Here is an 18,990-nt window from a genome sequence, read left to right on the forward strand (position 1 = left end):
AATGAAGCCTGAAAGCTTCTCTGCAGGAGCTGACAGACCCCCTCGAGCCTGCAGAGCCGAGTGCTCCACCAGAAATCACAGAAACAGAGAATCATTTGGTTGGAAAAGATCTTGGAGATCATCGAGTCTAACTGTACTTGTCCAACACTGAAGCATCCCTGAGCACCTCATCTCCCCAGCTTTTAAATCCTTCCAGGGATGGGGACTCCAACACTGCCTTGGGCCCGAGAGCCCTTTCAGCGAAGAAATTCCTCCTGATGTCCAATCTGAGCCTGCCCTGGCACATCTTGAGGCCTTTTCCTCTCGTCCCATCACTGTCCCTTGGGAGCAGAGCCCAGCACCCACCTCACCACAACCTCCTCGCCAGGAGCTGCACAGAGCAATGAGGTCTCCCCTCAGCCTCCTCTTCTCCACGATAAAACCCCCCCAGGTCCCTCAGACGCTGCCACAACCCCTGTTCTCCAGCCCCTTCCCAGCTCCGTTCCCTTCTCCGGACGCGCTCCAGCCCCTCCAGGTCCTTCTTGGAGTGAGGGGCCAGAACTGACCCCAGGATTCGAGGTGCGGCCTCTCCAGTGCCGAGTGCAGGGGACGATCCCTTCCCTGCTCCTGCTGGCCACCCCACGGCTGAGCCAAGCTAGGGTGCTGGTGGCCTTCTCGGACACCGGGGCCACTGCTGGCTCGTGTTCAGCTACTGTCACTCAGCACCCCCAGGTCCTTCTCCTCCAGGCAGCTTCCCAGCTGCTCTTCCCCAAGCCTGGAGCTGCTCGGGGTTGTTGTGACCCACATGCAGAACCCTGTACTTGGCCGTGCTGAACCTCACCCCACTGGTCTCAGCCGATGGATTCCGCCTGCCCCCATCCCTCTGCAGGGCCTCCCTGACCTCAAGCAGATCAACCCTTCCACCCCACCAGGTTCATCCGCAAACACAGTAATCAAAGTAATTTTTTGCTTGACTTGTTTGAGGTTCTAGAGCTCCACAGGGGCTGAGGCCTCCTCATTAGGACACACACAAGCGAGACAACGTGACCTGGGGCTCAGCACTGTTGGGACAGCTGCGCTTACCAAGTGCCGTGCGTCCCAAAAGTTTTTCCACTGACCAGTAAAGCTCCAACAAGCTTTGCCTCTCAACCTATTGCTGCTCTGTTACCACTCCACTGCCTGCGAGCGCTGGGGCGCTGAGGTGGGAGGTGTCTGGATGGGCTTTGAGGTCCCTTCCAACCCAAACCATTCCAGGATTCTATGAGTTGCTTCCCAGGAAAAGCTGAAGCCTCTCCAGTCAGGATTGATGCATGTGAGCATCCTTCTCCCCACGTTGTCACCAGCAGCTCAGGGGCCAGGCTGCACACGCGGTGGCAGACGCCCCGTCACCCCCTCCAAAAAAGCTGCTGCACCAAACCGCCCTCTCCTCCAGTGCCCGAAAGGGACTCAGAGGAACATTTTCAGCAGGGAATGACGTGCAGAATGGGGCCTGTTTTTAAAAGAAAGCGGAGCAGCTATTTTAAGAAGCTGCAGCTGATGAAAGCAATTTGATCGCGACGGGATCTCATTTGATTGCAATGGGTTCCAGTTCAATCACGATGGGTTCCAGGTGGTGGGAGGTAAAAGCCCAACTAAAATACAACCAGACGCAGAGGAGATGGACACGAGGCCCTGAGCCATTTGTCAGGGACAACACACGTTTAGGTGCTCCTGTGTACATGGCTCTAGGGGAAGACAGAAAATTCACGTAATTCTTGTGCTAGAGCACATACAGAGCAGTACCCATGGTCTCCTAAAGACAAGGAGGTCACATTTGTCACCTCTCTTGTGAGACCTCATCTGGAGTATTGTGTCCAGTTCTGGAATCCTCACCAGAAGAAGGAGATGGAGCTGTTGGAACAGGTCCAGAGGAGGCTACAAGGATGATCCAAGGGCTGGAGAACCTCCCGCATGAGGACAGGCTGAGAGAGGTGGGAGTGTTCAGCCTGGAGAAGAGAAGGCTCCAGGGAGACCTTCCAGTGACCTTCCAGTGCCTGAATGGGCTACAAAAATGCTGGAGGGGCTGTTCACAAAGGCTTGGAGTGATAGGACAAGGGGCAATGGGTGTAAACTGGAGAGGGGCAGATTTAGACTGGACACGAGGAGGAATTTCTTCACAATGAGGGTGGGGAGGCCCTGGAACAGGTTGCCGATAAAAGTGGTGGCTGCCCCATCCTTGGAGGTGTCCAAGGCCAAGCTGGATGGGGCTTGGAGCCCCTGATCCAGGGGCAGGTGTCCCTGCCCATGGCAGGGTGTGGAACTGGAGGATCTTTAAAGTTCCTTCCAACCTGAACTATTCCATGATTCGGTTACTCTGTGTTTCCAAATCCCAGTCTGGAATTCCAACAGCTCATTCTCTAGCCCTATGCAATTCATTAATCCACACCAGCAGGTTTCCAGCCTATTTCCCTGGCAGTGGAGAAAGTTGTTCTCCCAAGCTTGGTGTCACAAACTAGACTGCTAGGGACACTTCTACCCAGCTCGCAGAGCATGGGCTGGCTGGGTTTCTCCATTGAGGACACCACAGGGTGAAAGGGGTGGGTTTAAACTTGGTTATTTTTCAACAAGAAGGGTCAGATAGAGTCATCTAGGATGAAGAAACAGATCAACGCTTGGGTCACAAAGGTTTGGGATGGTGCGGAGTGAGGAGAGCCACCCTCCTACTGCTGTAACCTGAAGGTCAACCCCAGCTTCAGACACCGAGATGGTTCCCAAATGAGTCAACAAGAAGAACAGCTCAGAGGAGAGGCTCGCCCTGTTTTTTCAGGAAGCTTTCCCTGTTATTTGATGCTGCACGAGTGTCCATCAGCAGAGTTTCAGTCTGCTATGCAGGCAACACATCTGGGTTTTACAAGTCAACAAAGCATTGACCTCTCAGAGTCTCTTCCAACCAGAGAGATGGGACATGGAATCACGAATCATTATGGCTGGAAAAGATCTCTAAGCTCATCCAGTCCAACCATCAGCCTAACCGCACCATGCCTGCTACACCATGGCCCAAAGTGTCACATCTGAAAGCTTTTTGAACCCCTCCAGGGATGGAGATTCCACCAGCCCCCTGGGCAGCCTCTGCCCGGGCTTCACCACTCTGTCAGGGAAGACATTTTTCCTAATATCCAACTGAAATCTCCACTGGTGCATCTTGAGGCCATTTCCTCTCGTCCCATCACTGTCCCTGGGGAGCAGAGCCCAGCACCCACCTCACCACAACCTCCTCGCCAGGAGCTGCACAGAGCGATGAGGTCTCCCCTCAGCCTCCTCTTCTCCACAATAAACCCCACCAGGTCCCTCAGCCGCTTCCACAACCCCTGTTCTCCAGCCCCTTCCAGGCTCCATTTCCTTCTCCGGACGTGCTCCAGGTCCTTCTTGGCCAGAACTGACCCCAGGATTCGAGGTGCAGCCCCCCCAGCGCCGATTGCAGGGGACATCCCTTCCCTGCTCCTGCTGGCCACCCCATGGCTGAGCCAAGCCAGGATGCTGGTGGCCTCCTTGGCCACCAGGGCCACTGCTGGCTCGTGTTCAGCCACTGTCACCCAGCACACCCAGGGCCTTTTCCATCTTCCCAGCCACTCTTCCCCAAGCCTGGAGCACTACATCTCTAGGTGCCCTTACGGAGGAGAGGCACCACAAGCTTGTTGCACTGGCGAGGGCTTCAGTGATTTCAAGTTGGAGCAGAAACACGTGGACAAAGAGCAGTGGAAAGCCAGGGAACGAGCACCGCTTATCTCCAAAGAGAGCAGAGCTGCCGTTCCTGAGGGAGACAGCGCAGCGCCTGCCCAGCCCAGCGGGAAGGAGACCGGTAGCTTTTATGACTTCAGGTCTCAAGTATGCGGAAGAGCGCAGGGAGGGCAGCAGGGACATCAAACGGACACGGTGCAATTACGTGGGGCCCTTAATGACCTACTGGCAGTCCAAGCTCTTTGGAAGGAGCGCCAAGCGGCGTTTCAAAGGCTCACAGGAACATACTTGACATGGGAGGGCTTCTTCCTCGCCAGGATTACGCTTGCAAATGAAACGGCTTCCGTTTCTCGCCAGGAACCCGAGCACCTGCAGAAGAACAGCGTTAGCTAATTGTGCTGCTTGGAGCTGCTCCCTGGGTCAGAGCGCGGCAGGATCCCAAGCTCCACGCCCTGATAGCACCGTGCAGCCCAATATCGGATTATCTTTCCTTGGGGATAAAAATCCAAGCAGGCAGAAGGTGTAACACAATTAACTACTCCTAAACATAGAAGGCACTGTCTCTTTTCAGCTGACGCTGTTTATTTGCTCGCAATGAGGAGCTAAAAGCCGTACCCAGCTATTTTTTGCCAGTTGATGGATTTTCCTGGCTTGCAGAGCAGATCCATACCTTACACAAAACAAACAAAGATCTCCGGCTTCCACGGATGTTTGGAAGAGAAGTGCTGGCCTCTGATTGCTTCTGACACGAGCTCTGGATGCCATCCATTTAGGCTCTGTCCTTATCAGCGGTTTTTAAAGCCCATTTATTCAGCTCTCTAATGCAGCTGGAGCAGCACACGCCGAGCTCAGCGACCACAGAAGCAAAGCCTGGCTGTACGGGCACGTGGAGCACAGATTTCCAGGCCAGTCGTTCACCTGTGACTCCAAACCCAAATAGCAAGTGGAGCTTAAAGTGGGCCTGGACTGGCCAGGCGCACACTCTCCTGGGTGGAAAACTGGTTGGCTGGAGGGCCCACAGAGTGGTGGGAAATGGAGTTAACTCCAGCTGGAGGCCAGTGACAAGTGGTGTCCCCAGGGCTCAGTGCTGGGTCCAGCCCTGTTCAATGTCTTTATCAATGACCTGGATGAAGGCATCGAGTGCACCCTGAGCAAGTTTGCGGACAATACTAAGCTGGGTGGAAGCTGGATCTGCTGGAGGGTCAGGAGGCTCCGAAGGGATCTGAACAGGCTGGATCCATGGGCTGAGACCAATGGGATGAGGTTTAACAAGGCCAACTGCCGGCTCCTGCACTTGGGGTACAACAACCCTGAGCAGCTCCAGACTAGGAGAAATCTGGCTGGAAAGTGCCTGGAGGAGAAGGACCTGGGGGTGTTGGTGACAGCGACTGAACATGAGCCAGCAGTGGCCCAGGTGGCCAAGAAGGCCAATGGCATCTTGGCTTGGATCAGAAATGGCATGACCAGCAGGTCCAGGGAGGTTCTCCTCCCTCTGGACTTGGCACTGGTGAGACCGCTCCTCGAATCCTGGGGTCAGTTCTGGGCCCCTCACCACAAGAAGGATGTTGAGGCTCTGGAGCGAGTCCAGAGAAGAGCAACAAAGCTGGGGAAGGGGCTAGAGAAGAAGAGGAGCATCTGAGAGAGCTGGAGGTGTTTAGTCTGGAGAAGAGGAGGCTGAGGGGAGACCTCATTGCTCTCTCCAACTGCCTGAGAGGAGGTTGTGGAGAGGAGGGAGCTGGGCTCTTCTCCCAAGGGACAGGGGACAGGACGAGAGGGAATGGCCTCAAGCTCCACCAGGGGAGGTTCAGGGTGAACATTAAGAAAAAACTTTTCACGGAAAGGGTCATTGGGCACTGGCAGAGGCTGCCCAGGGAGGGGGTTGAGTCCCCTTCCCTGGAGGGGTTTAAGGGACGGGTGGACGAGGTGCTGAGGGACGTGGTTTAGTGATTGATGGGAATGGTTGGACTCGTTGATCCGATGGGTCTTTTCCAACCTGGTGATTCTACGATTCTACGAAAAAAATTCCCATGGTGCCTGATTTGATGGGATCACCCGGCCTTAGAATCATAGAATCAAAGCAATCATAGAATCACTGGGTTGGAAAAGACCTTAATGATCATCAAGTCCAAACATCAAGTCCAGCACTAAACCAGATCAGGTCGATACCGTTAGGGGAAGTGGTGTAAAAGATGCGCTGGAGTGGACCCAAGGGTTTGCACCGGCTTGTGGGGAAGCAGGTATGGAAAGAGCTTGGAGGTTGTATCCAGGGATAAGTTTGGGGGAGTTTTACCCCAGCAGACTAAGCTTTCTGGAGATGGATGAGATGAGAGCTCCTGATAACTGCTTGGGGCCATTCCTGATGGGATCTGAGGGGTTTCACAAGCTGCCTGAGCTCTAGCACTGATGGACGAGCATCCAGATGACATTGCTGTCCCTACGACTCCAACGAGGTGATCACAGTCACCACCAGCCGATTCCATTTACACCAAATGCCAGGATAAACAAAACCAGGCCCACAGCTGCGCTTCCAGTTTCAAAGGCGAGAAAATAAAGTGAGCTTGGTCCAGCAGCCAGTGGACTTCAACGAGCAAAGGAAGCCAAGCTTCCAGGTTCAAAAGCCAACCGCAATCTGCACACCAAAGGCGTAGGAAACCATCCCTGGGAACGGCTCGGGGGTAACAGGCACTGCCTGCACAGCAAAGAAAGCATGAAGGCAACAGTCCTGCTTCGTGGTGGTTCCAGCTGTGCTGGAAACTCAGCAGCCGCCTGCCAGAGCCGGCCTCTCCCAGGCAACAAATTACTTCTGTTCAACAAATCGTGCCCCACCACAAGGATGTGCTTGAACTGGAGGGTGTATTGGAGCTGTTGGAGCGAGTCCAGAGGAGGCCATGGAGATGATCCGTGGGCTGGAGCACCTCCCATACGAGGACAGGCTGAGAGAGTTGGGGTTGTTCAGCCTGGAGAAGAGAAGGCACCAGGGAGATGCTAGAGCAGCTTCCAGTGCTGAAAGGGGCTCCAGAAAAGCTGGGAAGGGGCTCTGGATCAAGGAGTGCACAGAGAGGATGAGGGGAATGGTTTGAAGCTGAAAGAGGGAAGAGTGAGATGAGATCTTAGGGAGAAATGTTTTGCTGTGAGGGTGGGGAGGCCCTGGCCCAGGTTGCCCAGAGCAGGGGTGGCTGCCCCATCCCTGGAGGGATTCAAGGTTCATCAACCATTCCATGATTCTATGATCAGTGAGGTGTATTATAATCCCAAAGGAAAAGCCTGAGGGATATCCTGGACCTGCACAGTCAGGTACAAAAGCAACATTTGCTAGTGACCAACATTCCCTGCGTGGTTTGTACCTCCGTGCAGTCAGAGAGTTTCAGGACATCCCACCTGCAGGAGAACACAAAGCTTTGCAGGATTTCACCCCGAGGAGGTTGTGTTGCTAAGGGCAAGTCAAAAAGAGGTGGTAAAGAAGGGAAAAAAATTGACCCAGCTGCCAGATGTCCCAACAGAAGTGAGGCTAAAAGGATGCTCGGACCTACTTTGATGTACAAGTCCCCATCCCAGACCTTTCTCTGCAGGAGGAGCCAACTGTCCCATTGCAGTTTCAAACCATGCCCTCTCTTGAGGAGCTGCCTGGGAAACGCTCTCGCCGATGGCTTGGCAGAGGGTGAAACCTGCTGCCCTGCCTCCCACTGACCGGCAGCAGCCACCTGATGCTCCCTCTGGATTTATCAGCCCAGCTTTTAGTCTGGCAGAGACTTAAAGAGGCCACAGCACAGGTCCTGATCTGGAAACATCATCCACCCGAGCCGAGGCATCACCTTGACTACACTCCATCACACGAAGGTCCATCCTGAAGTCGCACAACAGCAGGAAATCCCTAAATCTTCTCAATTTGATGGGAAGGAAACCAGAGAAGGAAGAAGGAATAAATCCCTCTGCTTCTCAGGCCAGCCAGAGCTTTCTACAGCTGCGTGCAGATTGGCCTGGGAGCTTTGCCCTCACCAGCAGCTTGCGAGGTTTCACAGAGGGGGTTGAAGAACTGGGGAGCAGCAGCCCAGAGGCTGGAATCCGGCGTGCCCAGGAAAGGATGAGCATCCTCTGCACTAGCACTGGGTTTGGGAGGTGCCAAAGGAGAGCTCCTATGCGAAGAGCAGACATCTCCACAGCTCCCGGCACACCAGCTCCTTCCCCCAACAGCTGGGACACGCTGGCCTTCCATCCAGCATCTGGAAGTCACCTTTTTCATCCCAAGACATTCAAAACAGGGCACTGGGATTACAAACATTTTCAGGCTGGCTTCCAGCCAGTCTCTGCCTGACCCTTAAAGCTTTTAAGAGCCAGGAAAGTATCATTTTCCCTTACCAAAGCCACAGGCGATTTACTGTTCCCTCAAACATGGCTTTAAAAAAATTCCTTGCTCAGGAATTCAGCTTTGCAAGAGTTTAAGAAAAAACAGACAAGATCTGCTTTGTTCCCTCACCAGGGAGACAAAATCTTTGAAGCACAAGCATCCAAACCACCTCTCAGGTAGTGGGGGAAGGTATCTGCCCCACTGCAGAGGGGTTTTATCCAAGTTAGGGGTGTTTGTAACCAAACCACACAGAGAAAAAGCCTCCACCACTCTCTCGGCATAGATTCCACCTTACAAGGACACAGGCGGCTGTTACAAACCCAGGTAGGAACCAAAGGGTTGGTTTCTCACAATCTCTACAAGGCGGAGGCAGAAATCCCCGCCGGGGAGGATAAGTCACCTCAGAGCTTTTGCAATGTCACAGTCATTATTTTACCTGGGAAATCCTTACATGCCCCAACTTCGAGCCTGACAAAGCTGTTGAAAAGCAGAGGCAGTGCCCTCTGAACCCTGAGCAACAGGATTACTGAGTCACCCTGTGCTAATGCTCGGCAAAAATGCCCTGACACAGCAAGCTGAGCAAACAGCAACGAGATAAAAGAGCCAGAACATCCTGGGGCTTCAGCCCCTTCTCTCTGCAAACGAGGATTGCTCCCATCCACCATCCCGATGCGGCAGGAGAGGCTTAGAAGGGTCCACCCTGAGCGTTCCTCACCAGCAGCATCGCTCCAAGGTGCTCCAAGTCCTCTTTAGGGTGTCACCCCGAATTCCAGGCTGGGCAGAATGGATTTGGAGCAGCCGTGCAGAGAAGGACTTGGGGTGCTGGGGGAGGAGAAGCTCCACATGAGCCGGCAACGTGTGCTCCCAGCCCAGAAACCACCCGTGTCCTGGGCTGCATCCAGAGCAGTGGGACCGCAGGGAGGGAAGGGATGCTGCTCCTCTGCTCTGAGGAGACCAAACTTGGAGCTCTGTGTCCAGCTCTGGAGTCCAAAGCACAAGGACATGGAGCTGCTGGAGTGAGGCCGGAGGAGACCACGGAGATGATCCGAGGGCTGGAGAACCTCCCATATGAGGACAGGCTGAAGGAGCTGGGGTCGTTCAGCCTGGAGAAGAGAAGGCACCAGGGAGATGCTAGAGCAGCTTCTAGTGCTGAAAGGGGCTCCAGGAAAGCTGGGGAGGGGCTCTCAATCAAGGAGTGCAGGGAGAGGATGAGGGGAATGGTTTTGAGCTGCAAGAGGGGAGATTGAGATGAGATCTTAGGGAGAAATGTTTTGCTGTGAGGGTGGGGAGGCCCTGGCCCAGGTTGCCCAGAGCAGGGGTGGCTGCCCCATCCCTGGAGGGGTTCAAGGCCAGGTTGGATGGGGCTTGGAGCCCCTGATCCACTGGGAGGTGTCCCTGCCCATGGCAGGGACTGAAACTGGATGGGCTTTGAGGTCCCTCCAACCCAAACCATTCTGTGATTCTATGATTCTCTTCGCAATCACCTCACCTGCTTTTGGGAAATGCAAATTTAGTCTTGCGGTAATAGGTGCCGCCGTTGCAAAAGCTGCTTTTCCCTCTGGGTGGGTGGAATCAAAACGTCAGCCAGTGATCCACCTCTCTCTGTTTTACTACTTGGGTTTTCCCCCCCTCCTTAAGTGATACCATACCCTGCAGACCTTGAGTAACAGTCTGTCATCCCACACAAACCAGCTCCGATGCCAACTGAAGAGCTCAGCGCTTGGGAGAGAAAGGGTTGATCAGCTCTGGCAACTTGTCTTCCCTCCAGGAGGCAAACGGAGAGATGGAAATTGCTGTATCAGACTCCACGAGGCCGTAATAAGCGGCTAATTGCAGGGAAGGGAGGGCGGGATGTGTGGGTTAGCGGAGGAACGTGCCCTGGCTCTGCTGAGCTCCGCACTTTTCGCTCCAGTCACGCTCCCGTTGCCACCGCGTGAGGGAGGCGGCAGAGGCATCGCCAGCATCGCAGAACCCCCAAATTACTGGCGTTTCAGGAAGCGGCCACTGTGTAATTTGGTGAGGTTTTAGCTAGATCGGGGTTAAAAAACCCTCAACAATCTTCTGCAGAGCATCCTGTGGGCACAGGCAGGAGATTCGACACCAGTAAGGGCAAAAAGCTCAGTGCTGGGAGGAACGGGGCTGCAATTGTCTCATTTTGCTGCAAAGAAAATGCAGCTCCTCACTGAAAATCCAACGTCCTTGTATTGGAAGCTCCAGCACAACGCAGGAAGGGCCATTCAACTGTATCCAAAGCAGCGTGGCCAGCAGGGCGATTCTGCTCCTCTGCTCTGCTCTGGTGAAACCCCACCTGGAGCCCCGTGTCCAGTTCTAAAGTCCCCAACATTAGAAGGAGATGGAACTGTTGGAATGGGGCCAGAGGAGGCCACAGGAGATGATCTGGGCTCTGGAGCATCTTATGTATGAAGCCAGGCTGAGAGAGCTGGGGTTGTTCAGCCTGGAGAAGAGAAGGTTCCAGGGAGACCTTAGAGCAGCTTCCAGTGATGAAAGGGGCTCCAGGAAAGCTGGGGAGGGGCTCTCGATCAGGGAGGGCAGGGAGAGGACGAGGGGAATGGTTTGAAGCTGCAAGAGGGGAGATTAAGGTGAGATCTTAGGGAGAAACATTTGCTGTGAGGGTGGGGAGGCCCTGGCCCAGGTTGCCCAGAGCAGGGGTGGCTGCCCCGTCCCTGGAGGGGTTCGAGGCCAGGTTGGATGGGGCTTGGAGCAACCAGATTCAGCAGCGGGGTGGAACTGGATGGGCTTTAAGGTCCTAAACCATTCTATCATTCAGTCCAGCTCTTTGCATCTCCCTTTTCTTCTTTCCCTCTTTACCATTTCCACCAGTTCCTGCACTGCCTTTTCTTCATGCACGGACTGCGCTTTCCCCCTGCCATTCCTGTAAATCCAGCGCTTAATGCCAAACACACTAAATATTTCATGTCAGGAATAAAGATTCACCTTTTGGATTGCAGACAAGTACAAGCGAGCTCTTCATCCACCTGCACACCTACCAGATTGAAGGAGGTTTTGCAGCAGATGCTTTTGGGAGAGACCTAAAATCAGCCTGCGAGCATTTAAAGAGAGTTTGGAAGCCTGGCGTGCTGGCATGTGCAGTAAAGTGAATATTGGGTGTTCAATCTCAAGTATTATGTATGGAATCCTGGTGGACATGGTCCTTAAGGCAAAGGGACAGCATCAGCATCAGCTACAAGACGGAAAAGCCGCAGCTGGGCCACATGCTTGCTGGCTGGGATGCCTCAGATGAGCTCTTGCCGATAGGTGTCAGCACAGCCTGCCCCAAACCTCCAAGCGGGACCTTTCCGAAGGCTCCTCAAAGCTCCTTCCCAACTGGCAAGAGTTATCCAGCCATGGGGCAGCGGGTTTTGATTCCACTGACCCCAAACAGGAGCTGGCCCCAAAGGTGAAGGAGCCTGCTGAGGAGGGAAGGCTTTGTGACAGAGCTTGGAGGAGCGAATAAAATACCGAGGGGGATATAAAATGGAAATAAAATGCGTGGGGGAACTCGTGGTCAGGCAAAACTCCATCACACGGTGCCACCTGCCATGCCTCTTCCCAGAGGTGATGACACAGCCTCATGCAGGAGCCAGTTCAGGCAACTGGCTTCCTCCCTGGTGCAAATGCATTAATTAGATCTGAGACAACACCAATGTCAACAACTGGAATGTGCGGCCGCGGCGTCCGTTTGCATATTTTTAAGCCTCCTTTCCTGAAAAGGAAATAAAATAGAAGGTTTCACAAATGCCTTGGCTGCCTCACGGCCTCCCGACAGCTCGCAAATACCTTGGCTGCACTCGGCCAAACTCAGATGAGCCACGAGGACTCACATTGTCCACAAGGCTGTGAAAGGAGTGCACAAGGGGAATGGTTTTGAGCTGCAAGAGGGGAGATTGAGATGAGATCTTAGGAGAAATGTTTTGCTGTGAGGGTGGGGAGGCCCTGGCCCAGGTTGCCCAGAGCAGGGGTGGCTGCCCCATCCCTGAAGGGGTTCAAGGCCAGGCTGGATGGGGCTTGGAGCCCCTGACCCAGTGGGAGGTGTCCCTGCTCATGGCAGGAGAGGGACTGGATGGCTTTGAGGTCCCTTCCAATCCAAACCACTCCACGATTCTACATGTGAGACCTCTTGAAGTTCCCACACCCGCTGGGAGCCACTGGTTGCTCACCATCATCAACGCCACGCAACTCATTTGCCTGTATAAGGACTCCTAACCCCCAAAACCTATTTTTACAGATCACGGACTTCTTATTTACCAACAGGGCTGAAAATAGTTCTCCCCAGTTTTGGTACAGCCTGCTCGCCAGCAATATTTTGAGATGGCCTGGAGGTCACGTTTAAGATGCACCCATGCTACCCACAGCGCTGCCCAGCACCATCCAGCAGCCGCCCCGGCCCCGCTGAGCTGCCTTTGTGCATTGCAGGCAGGGACCAGGCTAAAAATTCTCCACATCCATCCTGGAGGCTGATAAAGTGGGGAAAAATTCCTCAGTTAATCTCTGGAGGGATCTGCGCCCAGGGAGTTTCTCTCCGAGACTCGAAATCCAACAAGGCTAAAGCAATAAGCTGGTTTTTGTGCCTTTCTGCTTGATCCAGAAGAAGAGCTGAGAGATACAGACACACAAGAAAGCTGCTAGAGAGATGAATGCCATACAGGTGGATTTAAAATCCTGGATGAATCCATCCCTCAATGTCACCAAAGCTGTTCCTATTGAGTCTCTTGCTCTGTTTGACGCGCAGGCTCACAGCTCCCATGTGAACAAGCCCTCCTGGACACCTCCCAGCAGCTCTTGTGGGGTCTCCTTCTGAACGTGAGGAAGAAGGGGTGGTAGGCAGCGAGCTGCGGGGCACAAGGGGCTGTGGAAGCAAACCCGGCCTCTCTCGGGGCTGCCCTGATTGCAGCTCACACGAAGCCTCCATGTCTAGGATCTGGATGGACTAAACCAAACCCAGACGAACACATCTCCTCCCGCCTGACTCCATTTCTGCACCAACGTACAAGATGCTCAGCTCTTCCCTTGCCTTAAAGGGAAATGCAGGTCCTCAAACATGCACTGAGGCAAGAGGAAAACCAGACCACTGCTCGAAACATCCATTTCCCTTCCAGCCACTTCTACCCCGAGCCCCCTCTGTTGCCTTTTCCCCTCCCTATTCCTCTTCCACATATTCCTACCAGCGGGGAGCAGGAGAGAGGAACCACCAGTTGCGTTGCTTTGCTTTGCTGGTGTAAAACCATCTTTACCAAGCTTCAACCGCACTGCGAGTACACATTTAGCTGCTCGCTGGCAGGGACGGCGACTGGAGCGCACACAGAGCGGCATCGACCCACCATAGGGCAGCGGATGGAGCCATTCCATCCGACACCAGGCAGCTCCAGCAGAGCCGACTCAACCAACACCTCAAACAGGATCAGCCGCAAGATCATAGAATCACTAGGTTGGACAGGACCCACTGGATCACTCTCCTCAGTCCAAGAGGAGAAAGCAGGCTGGAGGACATCGCTCCTACCAGCCTTCTCCTGGTTACTCATCTCCTTCTAAAGGTGTTGATCCCAAAGAGGGGAAACCATAAAATCATGAGCTTGTAAAAGCCCACCAAGTCCATCCAGTCCAACCAACAGCCCAACCCCATCATGCCTACTAAACCACATCGCCAAGTGCCATGGCCACATGTTTTTGAACCCCTCCAGGGATGGACACTCCTCCATGTCCCTGTGCAGCCTCTGTGAGGGCTTCCCCACTCTGTAAGGGATGACTTGTTCCCACTATCCAACTTAACCCTCCCCTGGAAGAACTTGAGGCTATTTCCTCTCGTCCCATCGCTGTCCCCTGGGAGCAGAGCCCAGCACTCACCTCACCACCTCACCTTAACACCCTCAGGTCCCTCAGCTGCTCCCACAACCCCTGTTCTCCAGCCCCTTCCCAGCTCCGTTCCCTTCTCCGGATGCTCTCCAGCCCCTCCAGGTCCTTCTTGGAGTGAGGGGCCAGAACTGATCCCAGGATTCGAGGTGCGGCCTCCCCAGTGCCAAGTGCAGGGGACGATCCCTTCCCTGCTCCTGCTGGCCACCCCACGGCTGAGCCGAGCCAGGATGCTAGTGGCCTTCTTGGCCACCGGGGCCACGGCTGCCTCATGTTCAGCCGCTGTCACCCAGCACCCCCAGTTCCACGGGCAGGGACACCTCCCATGGGATCAGGGGCTCCAAGCCCCATCCCACCTGGCCTCAAAGCCCTCCAGGGATGGCGACTCCACCGCTGCCCTGCACCCTGACACGTCTGCAGGGTCTCAGCTGCACAACCACCTTCGTGTCCCTTCCTTGCAAAGCCCAGGCCTGGCTGCGGCTCACGGCTCCTTCCTTCCAGCTCCACAAAGCTCTCCTCCCTGAGGAGGCCCCGAGCGAGGAAGCTCACCCTGGAGCAGCACCAGCATTATGAACTTCAACTGTTTTGAAAACTTGCTGGTGTTTTCTAGCAGACGATGAAAACGGAGCCGCGGGGAAGGTTTTCACACGGCTCTGTCAAGGGCAAACCAACAACTAAGGGGGAGGTTTCTCCTTCAGCCAAGAGAACCTCCCAGCGCACAGGGACCACATCTGATGCAACCACCTCGGGCACAGGACAAGAGAGCCTCCCCTCCCTCCTTTGGGCTCTTCTGTTGACACAACATCATCAAAGGCACCTTCCCCTCAGCTCCCAAGGGGAAAACCAGTCCACAAACTCCAGTGGCTCCCACTCAAAGCTGAACATCTCCAGGGACTGGGCAAACACCACTGCTCTGGGCAACCTGGGCCAGGACCTCCCCACCCTCATAGCAAAACATTTCTCCCTAAGATCTCATCTCAATCTCCCCTCCTGCAGCTCAAAACCATTCCCCCTTGTCCTGTCCCTGCACTCCTTGATCAAAAGCCCCTCCCCAGCTTTCCTGGAGCCCCTTTCAGCACTGGAAGCTGCTCTAAGGTCTCCCCGCAGCCTTCTCTTCTCCAGGCTGAACAACTCCAACCCTCCCAGCCTGTCCTCACATGGGAGCTGCTCCAGCCCTTGGACCATCTCTGTGGCCTCCTCTTGACCTCCTTACTTTCTATGGGCAGCTAAAGGTTATAAAAAGAAAAGCTTTCCACTTCTGTCCCATAGGTCCCTGGGAACACGGGCAAAACCACCAGCATTTCTCTCTGCGATTTAAAAAAGGTATTTCCCAGTTTAGTGTAGGGAACCGGCAGGCAGAGGCCAAGCGTGGGGCTCCTGAGGTATCTAAGCTAACGACTACACGAGGGGGGAAAGCAGGAGAAACAGTCTGAAATAGCACAGGAGAACTGCCTGGGAACACGCTCCCAATTCAGCCTGTGAATTATCCCCCACAGCCCGAGAAGGACACGGACAGGGGACACAGACGACGGTAAAGGGCCTGGGTCGGTGCTGATGGCCAAGGGCAGCCACTCCCAGCACCTGCCAGCAGTTTTCATCACACAGAATTGGAAGGTATTTCATCAAGACCTACATGGAAAGACAGACCTTCCCGGCCACCAGCACAGCAGATCCAGGGCCAAATGCCGGGTCAGCCAACTCCAGGCATCAGCAGCCCCACGCTGAAGCCCTCGCCACAGGAATCCCTGCAGCTCCTGCATCACCCTTTGCATTAAATCCTGGGAGCTCCCATTTGAAATGGGTTTTGGTTTCTTTCCTGGCCGTTTCGCCTGCACGAGAGCTCGTTTCTGGGGAGCACTGGAGCACGATCGTCACTGAAGTCACAGAATCACAGAATCATGGAAGGGTTTGGGTTGGAAGGGACCTCAAAACCCATCCAGTGCCACCCCTGCCACAGGCAGGGACACCTCCTGCTGGATCAGGGGCTCCAAGCCCCATCCAACCTGGCCTTGAACCCCTCCAGGGAGTCACCCCGCCTGTGCCCTCACAGCAGGAGCTGCGTGCAGCAGCTTGAGGTGCAGAGGAGTCAAGACTAACCCTCGCCTTGAGCTGGATAAACAGACACCAGCATAAACCACTTTTGTCAGGTTCTCTCTCCTCTGTGCAGAGAGGCTAAAAGGCAAGGAAGTGTCCAGATTAATTATGCAAATAAAGGAACACGTGGAAACAGAAACCTCCCCCTCCCAGGGACCACCTACCCTGGGATAACATTGCCAGCTGCCCACACAACCCAGGACAGGAATTATCGCTCCCCTCCTGCTCCGGCAAGACTCCCGCGTGGGAGTGAAGGAGGTGAGAAGCAGCTCCAAAGCAGCCAGGAGAGCTTCAGGGAGAAAGAATTTACAGACATTCCTGTCCACGTTCCTAAAATAGCAATCCTGCTGCTTTACACCCTCCTTTGTAGAGAGCCCCACCAGTAAAAAGCGCTACATAAAAGCCAGGTGCTAACTCTCTTGTGCTGCTCCAGCCCATTAAGTAGAGAGTCAGCACCATTGTTTTAGATCTAAGCGAAAAAATACTTCAAAACCTCAAAAATTAGGGTTTTCTGAAGTAATTATCTCCCTCCTCTATCTCCAAGAATAAAGGAACGTGGGCCAATTATTTATTTGAAGGCTAAATATTTACTCCTAGATGAAATGCAGCAGCTCAGGCGGGAGGTGAGGTATCCAGCTCTGATGTCATCTAATGCCTGCAAGTCAGAAAACCCAAATGAAAACAGGGATGAATAAACAACAACGTCTTCTCCTGGAAAAGCCCTTTTGAGAGGGAAACGGGATGGAGCTCTTTCACCTGAGCCTCGTCCAAGGCATTTAGCACAGTCCTGGCACCGTGCTTCCATTCCCTTCAGGCAGGAAGGTCTCATTAGACAAGATGCCAGAGCTTAACGAGGGTGCAAGCAGGGCATGATCAAACCTCTTCGAGCTAGAACAGGCTGGATGGGGCTTTGAGAACCCTGATCCAGAGGGAGGTGTCCTACTCATGGCAGGGGCGTGGGACTAGATGATCTTTAAGGTCCCTTCCACTCCAAACCATTTCATGACTCTCTCAGGAGGCCACGGAGATGATGCAAGGGCTGGAGCACCTCCCGCATGAGGACAGGCTGAGAGAGCTGGGGTTGTTCAGCCTGGAGAAGGCTCCAGGGAGACTTTGGAGCAGCTTCCAGTGCTTAAAGGGGCTCCAGGAAAGCTGGGGAGGGGCTCTGGATCAAGGAGTGCAGGGACAGGATGAGGGAAATGAATTTCAGCTGAAAGAGGAGAGATTGAGACGGGATCTTAGGGAGAAATGTTCTCCTGTGAGGGTGGGGAGGCCCTGGCCCAGGCTGCCCAGAGCAGGGGTGGCTGCCCCATCCCTGGAGGGGTTCAAGGCCAGGTTGGATGGGGGTTGGAGCCCCTGATCCAGTGGGAGGTGTCCCTGCCGATGGCAAGGGTGGGACTGGGTGGGCTTTGGGGTCCCTTCCAACCCAAACTATTCCATGACTCTGATTACAGAAAAGCCATCACCTTATTCCGGAGCAAAACCCACCTACGGAGTCTGTAGGGCTGGGGTGGGAACTCCTCACCCTCCTCACACAATTAGCCTGCACACACAATGAGTGTTAATCAATCAATGTCAGATCTTCTGTTTAAAAAAGAAAAAGCCCTCCTGCGTTATTTACACCTGACTCAGAGTTTCAAAGCTCAGCTTTTACCCCCTCCAGTCACTCTTCTCTCCCAGGCAGCGGGTGCCAACCCTCTGGATGAGGAGAACGGAAGAAGAAAGCAGCTATGTGTAAGAAACCACCAGCGGCACAAGCGCGGGGTGACTCATCTCCTCGGAGAAGCGAGGAACAAGAGCGCTCTCTGTTCACCGAGACCGCCTCAAGTTTCAGTTGCGATCCCATCTCCCTCCACGCACTCCTGACAGCATGCAGAAATATCTCCTCGGGGGATCTTCCCATGGGACTTAACTCTGACACATATTCCCACAGGACTCATTCTTTTACAAGTGTTATTTGTCAGTAAGGCAGCGAGAATCTGATTTTACGAAATACCAAGAGAGTGACTGAGATGCGGAGCTGGGTGCCGGGGGCCAGACTCGTCAATGCGCCTGCGAGTCATGCCCTGCATTCAGTGCAACGGAAGAACTCGCTGGGCTGCAAGAATAGCTGTCCTGGGTCAGAGCTGAGCTCTGCATCGCTCGGTATCCTGTTTGTGCTGCCCACGGCCCCTTCTCCACCCCTGAGAAGAGGGAGAGTGCTACGGCAGGGAAAGAGGAAGAGTGAGGGCTGGTTTCTATGTACATGGAGACTGCCGTTTGTTTTGTTCCTCCAGTTTCACAGAATCACAGAATCACTTGGTTGGAAAAGACCTTTGAGTACCTGAACCATCTTCGAGCACCTCACCTGCCCATCTTTTAAACCCCTCCAGTGATGGGGACTCTACCACCTCCCAAAGCCCATGACTGCTTAATTCTCACCTGCAGACATCACGCAGCGGATGTGCAGACCCAAAAATCACATCAAAGCATTAAGAGCTGTGCAGAGTGATACCCAGCGAACAGTCATCATGGAACGGTTTGGGTTGGAAGGGACCTCAAAGCCCATCCAGTTCCAGCCCTGCCATGGGCAGGGACACCTCCCACTGAATTGGAGGCTCCAAGTCCCATCAACCTGGCCTTGAACCCCTCCAGGGATGGGGCACCACATCTTGCTGATGCTTGGCTTGGGCTGCTGAAAGCATCAAGTTACGTGTCGACATTCCCGACCAGTTCCCAGATAACACCAGTACGCAGAAACTGCTGGATACGAGGGAACTTCCCGTAAGAAAAGTGTCAGACAAGAAAATATGACTTTAAACAATAACTGAGTAACCCGCAATGCTTCAAGCACACAAAGCAGGGTCAGAGGGAGTTGGACGCAGCAGCAAGGAGGACTCGGTGGATGCTGAACTCCTTTTCTCCTTCCTTCTCATCATTATACGTTACATTTGCTCCAGTGGAGAGTTTAACACTGACTTCCCCACCTTCCTCCTTTCTCTTTTGTT

General features: G+C 54.1%; 1 protein-coding gene across 2 annotated transcripts in view; it reads right to left on the reverse strand.

Moving 5' to 3' along the window:
* Window positions 1-18,990, reverse strand: part of FBXO42 (F-box protein 42) — a 58,040-nt gene that overhangs the window by 8,207 nt on the left and 30,843 nt on the right. The window lies entirely within an intron of this gene.

The sequence above is a fragment of the Phaenicophaeus curvirostris genome, chromosome 22 (genome assembly GCF_032191515.1).
Source record: "Phaenicophaeus curvirostris isolate KB17595 chromosome 22, BPBGC_Pcur_1.0, whole genome shotgun sequence".
Taxonomy (NCBI): Eukaryota; Metazoa; Chordata; class Aves; order Cuculiformes; family Cuculidae; genus Phaenicophaeus; species Phaenicophaeus curvirostris.